The following is a 10,553-nucleotide window of genomic DNA, read 5'->3' as shown; positions in this document are numbered from 1 at the left end:
GAACCAGTACCTGAGATGTCATAAGTGTCTGCTTGTCCTTTTGTTATGGATAGTTTCAGATTAATCCTGCCTATGGATGCTGACAGGGTTCTTGGGAGTGTGAGGGCTAGGGTTGTTCAAAAAAATCAGTAAATTTCGGGTTCTGGTTTATTAAGCCTGATTTTTTTGGGGGTAACCCCAAAATAAGCCAAATACCCATACCAGTAAATATTGGTATTCGGCTTATTTCTGGGTTTACCGAAAAAAATCAGGTCCATTATAGTCTATGGGGGGGATTCAAAGCACCTGTGGGGTGTTTTTGAAGGTAGAGTCCCCAAATTTTCAGGGTAGCTTGAAGAAACTCACCTTGCCTGGACCCCAAAGTTTGGTGAAGATTGAGTTGGGGTCCAATTTTATGGGGTCCCAAAGTGGTTGCCCCTATTCCCCATAGGAAAACATTGCAAAGTTCACACAAGAAGAACCCAAACTACCAAAAAAATCTTTTTTTAAATTCAACAATGAGAACGGTGATGACAACAACAAAGCAATGCCCCCCCAAACGATCAAATCACCCCCTCCTTTCAGATAAAAGCCAGCAAGATCTGAAGCAGAGAAAACCCCAAAATTCAAACAATGCAACTTTGAAACAATAAGCAGTAGAGAAACAGAAGCAAGCACCCCCCAATAATCACCCCCTCAAAGTAGCAAACCCCCCCCCCCCACACCAACCAACAGGCCAAGGCCTGCTGGCTTCTAGCAAAATTTAGAAAATAAGCCCCAAATACAACAACTTGTTTAAAAGGAAAATGATGATATCTCAAAGCCTTAGATATCTTCTCCTCCTGGTAGCAGGCAGGCAGGAATCCAACCCAAGCAGCAGGTTGTAATCCAGCAGGTCAGGATGAGGCACCAGGATCCAGGATTGCAGAGGAAGAATCAGGCAGCAGGAGCTAAAGCCAAGCTATGCCACCAAACTCTTTCAAATGGCCTGGTCTGGTTTTATAGTCTTTGGCCAAGCACAGAAAAATTTGACAATAATTCCAGCCAAAAAACACCTTTTGTGATTGGTGAAAGAACACTGTTCTTCCTTACCTGGGTTCCTATTGGCCACTGAGAATTCCTGGCCCTCCTCCTCTCTAGGTTGTCCTCTGTTTCAATCCAGGTAGATTGCACTAGCTGACAAAACACATTGCTGCCAGTGGCCACATGGGAAGCTCCAGTGAGCCTTCCTATTGGCTACTCCAACATGCCTGCTTCCTCCCTCCTGCTGCCCTGGAAACCTGCCAGGAATACAAAGAAAGGAGATAGTTCTCCTTTAAACACAACAAGGGCCACAAAATGGAGACTCCACAGAAGACAAATAGCTGAAACCCGAAAAGCCAATTATCTATTTGGCTTTTTCGGGAATTACCTATTTGACTTCGGGCAGATTCCCAAGTTTTGGTATTCGGTCAACCCAAAACCCAAATATTGCCGAAACGGCTAATTTTGGGTTTATTTTCGGTTTGGGTATATTGATATACACAACCCTACTGAGGGCCAACTCGTATGCTCTAGAGACCCATGCCCATTCTGGCTTTTAAAATCTTACCAGGAAAAGATATTGGAGCATTTAGTGAAAACCATCAACTCCTCTCTGATTGAGGGGGCTTTGAAGAAGGAAGTAATTAAACCTCTGCTCAAAATACCTTCAGTAGCAAAGGATGAGGTGGCCAATTACAGGCCAGTCTCCAATTTACCTTTCCTAGGAAAGGTGATAGAGGGTATGGTGGCAGAGCAGCTCCAGGGTTTGCTGACTGATACATCTGCCCTTGACCCATTTCAATCTGGCTTGAGGCCTGGGTTTGGTACCAAGACAGCTTTAGTTGCACTGGTGGACTATCTGTGTTTATAGTTGGACAAGGGACAGTCTTCCCTGTTGATACTGTTGGACATCCCATCAGCTTTTGATACAGTTGACCACTCCACTCCATTCTTTTCGACTCCATTCTTATCCATTAGCTTGAATATGGAGTTGGAATTAAGGGCATAGCCCTTCACTCTTTTCTGCCTGACCAGATACAAAGAGTCTCCAAAGGAGGTGCAGAATCAACTAGGTGGAATTTATCTTGTGAGGTGCCATCGGGTTTTATTCTTGGTTCTGAACCAGTGCTTTCAGGCTTTGGCACATGGCTAAGGCGGAACAAACTGAAGTTGAATCCAAACTAGGCAGAAGTAATGCTGTTCAGGAAGGCTGATATTCTATAGGGACTGAATCCACTGGTCCTTGATGGAGTGACACTGGCATTTTTTGGAGCATGTTGAAAGCCTGCGGTGCTAATTTACCCTGCTTTGCTGTTTGAAAAGCAGGTTGGCATGGTAGCCAGAAGCACCTTTTATCAGCTGTATCTGATTCACCAACTTTCTCTTTATCTAGACTCAGCTGATCCATGCTTCGGTAACCTCATGGTTGGATTACTGCAACACACTCTACGTGGGGCTGCCCTTGAAGACAACCTGGAAACTACAACCTCTTCCAGAAGGCAGCAGCCTGACTGTTGCCAGAGACTAGCCACTGTTTTTGAAGCAGCTACATTGGCTGCTGGTCTGTTTCTGAGTTCAATTCAAGGAACCGGTTATGACCTTTAAAGCCATTCAGGACCTGGGACATACCTGTTTGAAGGACCCTCTCCTTCCATATATCCCTGTGAGCCAACTACAGTCATCAGGCAGTCACCTGTTAGCTATTTCACCACTTAGGGTGGCCCGTCTGGCATTGACCAGAGCCCAGGCCTTTTCCTCTGTGGCTCTGACTCTGTGGAATGGACTCCCTGAAGAGGTGAGGGGGACTCTCCCTCAACAGTTTGCCACAGCTTTTGAGGGGGTTTAAATGGCTGGCGTCTTTTAAGGGAGGAAGGATTTGGGGTTTGCTGTTTTCTCTGTGCCTTTAGCTGGGGATGTTTTAACTATTATTGTAAGCCACCTTGAGCCAAGAGGAAAGCTGGGATATAAATGTTTTAATAAATACCAATTTAATAATCCTCAGGAAAGCCTAAGAACTGTGATTCTGAGTGTGAGAGAGGGGAGGTGGAATACTAGGGATCTCTGCTAGAGAAGTCTAGGTAACAGCATCAGACTGCAATTCCCAGGAAAGACTTGACAATTTAAACTAATATGGATAAAGGTTTTCAGCATATGTTGTCTGGAGATAGCTCCGGACTGAGGAGCTTATCTGGGCATGTCCTTCCCAGTGCTAGGGTTGCTGGATCCCCACTGGTCATGCCTGGAGATTTGGGGGTGAAGCCTGGGGAAGACAAGGATGTCAGTGGGTTACAATGCCATAGAATCCACACACACCCCAGCATCCATTTTCTCTTGGGGGAACTGATTTCTGAAGTCTGGAAATGAGCTATAATTCTGAATTTGGCAGACAATGTTAAAAAATCTGTGAAGGCACCATGTCATATTAGCTGGACTTTTTATTTGCGAAGCATAATGGTCACTTCAGTAAATGGTTGGAGGGCAGAAGTATACATATACATACATACATACACACACACACACATATATATCCTTCAAGTTACAGCTGACCCTGTAGGGGTTTCAAGGCAAGAGACATTCAGAGGTGTTGAGTACAGGTACCATTGCCTGCCTCTGTGTCATGACTGGTCTTCCTTGGTGGCCTCCCATCCAAATACTAACCAGGGCCAACCCTGCTTCGCTTCCAAGATCTGATGACATTGGGCTATCCAGGTCAGGGCTTTCCCTCCCTTACACCAATCTATGCATCAGGAGCTTTAACAAGGTGTGAATGTTTTGACTCTTCACCATGATATTTTTAAAAATCTAGCAGTAGCAGGAAGTGAGTTTTCCATACCTAGTAAAATGGCAAGGAACAACAGAAGCCTGCAGAATATTATTCTACCTAAACTCAGAAATTTACAACAGCGGGAAAAACTGATATGCCTTCTTGTACATCAAGTCATTTCTTACTTACGCAGAGACATAGCTTGTGTGTCTACAGCTCTCTGGGACTGGAGCCACCTAAACTTTTAATCTCATCACTCTCTGTACCTGGCACAGAGAGGCCCTTTGCTCCTTGAACTATTATCTGAAATGAACACTTAAAGGAGCAGCGACAATGCACGTCTCGTAGAGAATAAAATCGTTTTTAAAATGTTTTTTTCAGATATATTTGTACTCAACATTATTTTAAAAGCCTACACAGGGTTCCTCACAAAAGAGAACACTGAAATATAATCTAACTTTCCGAACTGTGGAGCGCAGGCACTATCAATGAGAAGCGTGTATGTGAGAGCTAAGAATCTGAGAATGACCTGGACTAGCAGAAGCTGAAAACCCAGGAAGCTTCTCTCTCCACCTTCCCTCATGAGGACCACGCAAGAGAGTGGGACTAAGTCTGAAGACCATGATGAGTAATAACATCATATCAGATAGAGAAAGTCAGTCAGCAAAACCTGCTTAGTTCCTTCCCTTTATACCAGTGTCTGGAGGAGCCAGGCAGGGAGGGTTGCCAGGTCCCTCTTCACTACCGACGGGAGGGTTTTGGGGCGGAGCCTGAGGAGGGTGGGGTTTGGGGAGGGGAGGGACCTCAATGCCATAGAGTCCAATTGCCAAAGGCGGCCATTTTCTCCAGCCCAACTGATCTCTATTGGCTGGAGATAAGCTGTAATAGCAGGAGGTCTCCAGCTACTACCTGGAGGTTGGCAACCCTACAGGCAGGCCTCCTTACTTCTCATCCTCCTCTACAGATCTCACCTCCCTGCCTAAAAAGGGTGACTACCTAGCTGAAAGAGCTGTATTAGCTCTTCTCCTAATATCAATGCCATGCTCCATCCATCCAAATAAGTGGCCTCTAGTCTATGGAAGTTTATGCTGGAATGAAATGTCAGCAGTTAGTGGTGCCACAACAATTCTATGTCTATTTTATTCTCTCCCAAAGGGTGTTCAATTGGTGAGTACAGGTGCTTTTTAAAGGGGGAACATGGGGTAATTGCCCCGGACCTCACACATGGAGCACACATTATCCCTGAGAAACCATACTATATTTCAATGTCCAAAATAATCAGAATATTTTTTTGGGAAGGGCCGTGGCTCAGTGGTAGAGCATCTGCTTGGCATGCAGAAGGTCCCAGGTTCAGTCCCTGGCATCTCCAGTTAAAGGGACTAGGCAGGTAGGTGATGTGAAAGACCCCTGCCTGAGACCCTGGAGAGCTGTTGCCAGTCTGAGTAGACAATACTGACTTCGATGGGCCAAGGGTCTGATTCAGTATAAGGCCAATTCATGTGTTCCTTTCCAGACAGTAACACTTCAGTACTTTGGGGATCTGCTCTATTATTTTTCACTTGCAGATTTATTCATTCCGTAGTCCTTTAACTCTTTTCTTCCTGCTTTTCTCACATCCTAAGGTGTGTCAACAGCATGACTGATAAACCTGATGATGATGAAGCTATCACACAGCAGCAAAGAACACTCATAGCTCAGCTCAAGTTCCTGATAGGCAGTGTTGCTAACTATTCTTTTTCAAAATCCAGTTAACTTGGGATCAAAGAATCACTACAATGGAGGGAAATCAATTTGCAGAAGGATGCTCTACTTTGCATGTAGGTCCAATATCATGCTGCTATAATAAATTCTGATGTCAGGTATTTATTTTTAGATATTGATATTTTTTCCACTGAGGCAATATGACATTGAGACACATTGTAGAGAGAAGGAAGTTGAGCTTCAAATGAATATTTCACACATATGATCTCTCAGGATCTTAAAAATGTCCTGGTTGAACGGATGAGTGAGTGAGAACATAGGAGGGCAGATGACAGGGAATTGGGGGAGGGGGAAAGAAAGTCACTTGCAAGGACTTGCACGAGGCATGTCATTTCCCCCTTCCCCACTATTCCTCTTTCCCTTCCCTGAAAGCCCTCATAGCCTCTCCCCTTTTCCTGCTTCCTTCTCTCCTTTCCATCTGCTAGCCAACCTACCTTTGCCTCCCCCCCAGTCTTCAGCTTTCCTTCATTCCCTTATGGTTAGGAAAACAGCACTGGAGATAAAGTGTACAAAGGTAACAAAGTTCTTATATTGTGCTTAAATGACAATAACATACAAAGGTGGAATACATAAACACTAACACATCACAAATATATACAATATATACAATACATGTTTGATGCAGTCTCTGTGCAACAGAATAATGCAATTTTCTTGGTATATATTTGTAGCCAATATGTCTTTAAATGGTCCAAAAGGTACACATTCAAACAATCCCAAAAGTTCATATATTGGGAGTAGATGGGAAACATAACTTTGTAAGTATGAATTACATCGAAATATGCTGTCTTGGTTGCACATGGTATTATGATTATTACTTCAGTAAATATTATATTCGCTATAGGAATGAATTTGGGGCTGAAGAAAAGACCTTGAAACGGCCATCAAAAAAAAAAACCCATTTACTCGCAATATATGAACTTTTGGGATTGATTGAATGTGTACCTTTTGGACCATTTAAAGACATATTGGCTACAAATATATACCAAGAAAATTGCATTATTCTGTTGCACAGAGACTGCATCAAACATGTATTGTACATATAATATATATATTTGTGATGTGTTAGTGTTTATGTATTCCACCTTTGTATGTTATTGTCATTTAAGCACAATATAAGAACTTTGTTACCTTTGTACACTTTATCTCCAGTGCTGTTTTGCTAACCATATTGGTATAGGCACGGAGGTGCCCTCCATTTCGGATTGTTCCTTCATTCCCTGGCAGCCTCTGCTCAGGTGCTGCCACACCTGACCCCCATGAATCTTCTCTCAAAAGCCAAAGCAACCTTGGAAAGGGCCCTGCCCCCTGCGTTTTATTGACAGTAATCAACGCTTCTACATGCATGCTGACAATGCTGTTGTGGCTGGCCCACCATCCCCACAATGGAGGTTGCCACTGAGAGGGCATTTATTTCTTAAAAATACAGGCACTGTTTCCATTATGTAGGGGGTTAACCCCTCCTTTTGGATTTCAGGGGGATTTGTTGTTTTTGCAAATCTGGGGCTTTTTTCAGGTTTATAGAAAGATTTGTCTTGTCTATTCATGGCCACAATCTCTGGATTTAAGTATCCACAGATTTGGCCATGCTGAGAATTAGCTAAACAATCCTCACAAGACAGAGGTTCTCTGGGTTAGTAGAAAGGGAGACCAAGGACTAGAGCTCTCTCCTGGTTTGGATGGGATTATTCTTTCTTTGAAAAGCCAGGTTTGCATCTTAGAAGTACTACTTCACACAGCAGTCACCTTAGAAAATCAGGTGGCTGCAGTGGCTTGCAATGCTTTTGCCCAGCTTCAGCTGGTGCATTAGCTGTGTCCATTCGTGGGTAAGTCAGATGTAGCCACCATGATCCATGCCTTAGTTACATCTAGACTGGATGACTGCAATGTTCTATCCTTGGGAGCTACCCTTGAAGAATGTTTGGAAGCTGCAGCTCATGCAGAATGCTTTGGTTGAACTGCTGGTAGGGACCAGCTACTGGGAGCATGTGACCCAAATACTTCAACAATTACACTGGCTATGGATCTGCACCTGGGCTGAATTCAAGGTGCTGCCCTACAAGTCTTGGGACTGGGGTATCTGAGCATTTTCTCCCATACGTGGCTGCCTGTGAATTAAGATCGCAGGGAGAGGCCCTTATGATTGTCCCCACCAATCAAAGAAGCTTGTCTAGTGGGCACACGAGACAACCTTTTCAGTGGCAGTCCCATGATTATGGAACAACCTCCCTAGAGAGTAGGATTGCCAGGTCCCTCTTTGCCACCGGCGGGAGGTTTTTGGGGTGGAGCCTGACAACGGCAGGGTTTGGGGAGGGGAGGGACTTGAAATGCCATAGAGTCCAATTGCCAAAGCGGCCATTTTTCTCCAGGTGAACCGATCTCTATTGGCTGGAGATCAGTTGAAATAGCAGATCTCCTGACACTACCTGGAGGTTGGCAACCCTCACGTTCAATCCTGAGGCAGTCAAAGGCAGTTTTATTTAGAACTGCATTTGACTGATTTGGTTTTTAATCATTGGCAGTCCTAATTGATACCTGAAACTTTCAGTTTTCTATGTATCTTAAAACTGTTGTTTTATTTATATTGTAAGCTGCCTGGAGTGCCGCAAAGTAGAAAGGCAGCAAATACATGTTTTAAATAAATAAAATAATTTGATGGTGATGGGGAGTTCTGTGAAAAGAGTCTTTACCATCGTTTCATCTCAACCCACAGATTGATGTAGTTAGGGGAGTATTCATAGAGCTGTGAAGAGTGCAGACAGAACGTCTTGAGTTGAAACTCTGCAAACAGCAGTTTCAGGAAGTCAATCTGTGTAGCTTGCTTAGTTTGTTCTCTTTGTGCCAGTGTTTCAAACAGGCCCCGTTACTTCCTTTTCAGCAAGCCACCAGACACATTCTGCAAGTATCCGGCTCTCAGAGCACTTGATCAAAGTGATGAGCAACTGACTTACAGAAAGTATAGTGGAAAGGTAGTTATTAAAAAGGGAGTGTAATTGTATAAGTGTTGGTCAATCAAGTTTCTATCACATGTCTAGGTTGGATTGGCATCAACCATGCCAAATTCCTGGTGAAACTAAAACCCTTTTCGTAGTGCCCAGATAGCTATTGTGTCATTTTAAGTGCAATTAGAAGTTACTCTCTGTTCCCACCCTGATTGCACAAAATCCATGCTTGATGTGCAGAGGTGGGCAACTTACTTCTTCCAGACTTTTCTGCACGCCACATGCAAAATAGATGCACAGCCCCTCCTCAAACTCACATGCTTGTCCTAGAATCCTGAGAATCTTGGCTTTTACATTTACATTGTGTGAAAAGATGTAATTCATTTCTGTTGATCATTTCCAAAACATCCTCAGAAGAACTGTCACTTTTGACCTTACACAAAACTGCACAGATCTTACTTTCACTCCTTTTCCATTAAAAGGGTATCCTTTGTAACGCTAGTGTTTTCAGATAACCTATAATGATTTTTACACAGGGATCCAGTAGCACCTTAAAGATTAAGAACATATTTTATGAGTCAGTGCTCACTCCTGCTGAATCTGAAGTCACATGCTCTGACTCACAGAAGCTTATGCTGAAATAAATTTGATTGAGTCATTAAGGTGCTTCTGGACTCCTGTGTGCTTTTGCTGCAACATAGGTACCCCTCTGGAACCACAGTGATTTGAAGCCCTTTATGTATGAAAGCAAAGTCTGATTCTTATTTTTCCCACACTTCTGTTGAAACCATGGCATGTGTGAAGCAATTCTTCCAGGAAGGGGGGGAGGGATAAATTGGACATTCTTTCCCTCAACACTCTACTGAAGCACTAAATTAAAACGTCATATTTTAAGAAAGAACCACCAGGAAAACTAGTCAGACCTCTTTTGCAAGAATATGTCATCCGGAAAGCCTATCCTTTCATTTCTGTTTGAGTAAACAAACAGTTGTGATAGTGAGATGAAGTGGGGGGGAGCACAGTAAAGACTATTGTGTTTGCTTCAGGCTATTAGTGGGTGATACAGAAGCGACAGCAACTGAAGATTTGGGGAGCAGGTTTTGAAAAATAAAAAGGTGGCGCGAGCGCTCTATTACAAAAGAAACTGTCATTCCCTTCCTCCTAACCAAGAAGGCTGCAGAACATGCATTGGCATGGTTCTGTCGCCATCCCAACAAACAGCAAATTCAAAGGCGATGGAACTGTATGTTTCTAAGACTGTGGAATTAAATTAATAGCAGCAGACAAAACAAAACTGGAGGGACATTCACAACTTCTTCTTTCCCCCCTTTCTCCCAAACCCCTTGCAGTGTCCTGGAGGAAAGATCCAGTTCGTTGCACACCCAAGAGTCAGCACTTGGACTGTCTACTAACTCTGAACGTTGCTAACGCAGGTTCTTCTCCCTCCTACCCCCACCCCCACACAGCGTTCAGTTCCCAAAAAAGCTCCAGTAGCACTTCCTGTGCTGCAGACTACTTGGCGTGGAGGGCGGGGGGGATTGCTGTGGCCTTCAAAGAAGTGCTTTGCCGCCCCCGATCTGATAAAAAATGATGCCTTATCCATTAAACGTGGAATGCAAACGATAACGTGGGCCATTTATGCACGGGAGGCGTTGCCTTGGATGTGCCGCTCTCTAGCTGCGTTTTCTCCACCCGGATTCTCAGAAGCCCCCATGCAGAGTTTTGAGAATTGGGGTGGGGAAAACGTGCATCTCTGTGTGTGTGTTGTGCATTAAGTGCCGTCAAGTCGCTTCGGACTCATGGCGACCCTATGAATGAAAGTCCTCCGAAATGTCCTGTCTTTGACAGCCTTGCTCAGATCTTGCAAATTGAAGGCCGTGGCTTCCTTTATTGAGTCCGTCCATCTCTTGTTGGGTCTTCCTCTTTTCCTGCTGCCCTCCGCTTTTCCTAGCATGTGCATCTAGAGAACGGCAAATCCAAGGCATAAGTGCATAAGTGGCCGTGTTCTCTCTTTATAGCAGTGGTTCCCAACCTTTTTTTGACCAGGGACCACTAGGACTTTTTTGTTCGGTGCAGGGACCCCA

This window comes from Euleptes europaea, chromosome 6 (genome assembly GCF_029931775.1).
Source record: "Euleptes europaea isolate rEulEur1 chromosome 6, rEulEur1.hap1, whole genome shotgun sequence".
In the NCBI taxonomy this organism is placed as follows: domain Eukaryota; kingdom Metazoa; phylum Chordata; class Lepidosauria; order Squamata; family Sphaerodactylidae; genus Euleptes; species Euleptes europaea.
Note: the sequence above shows the minus strand (reverse complement) of the source record.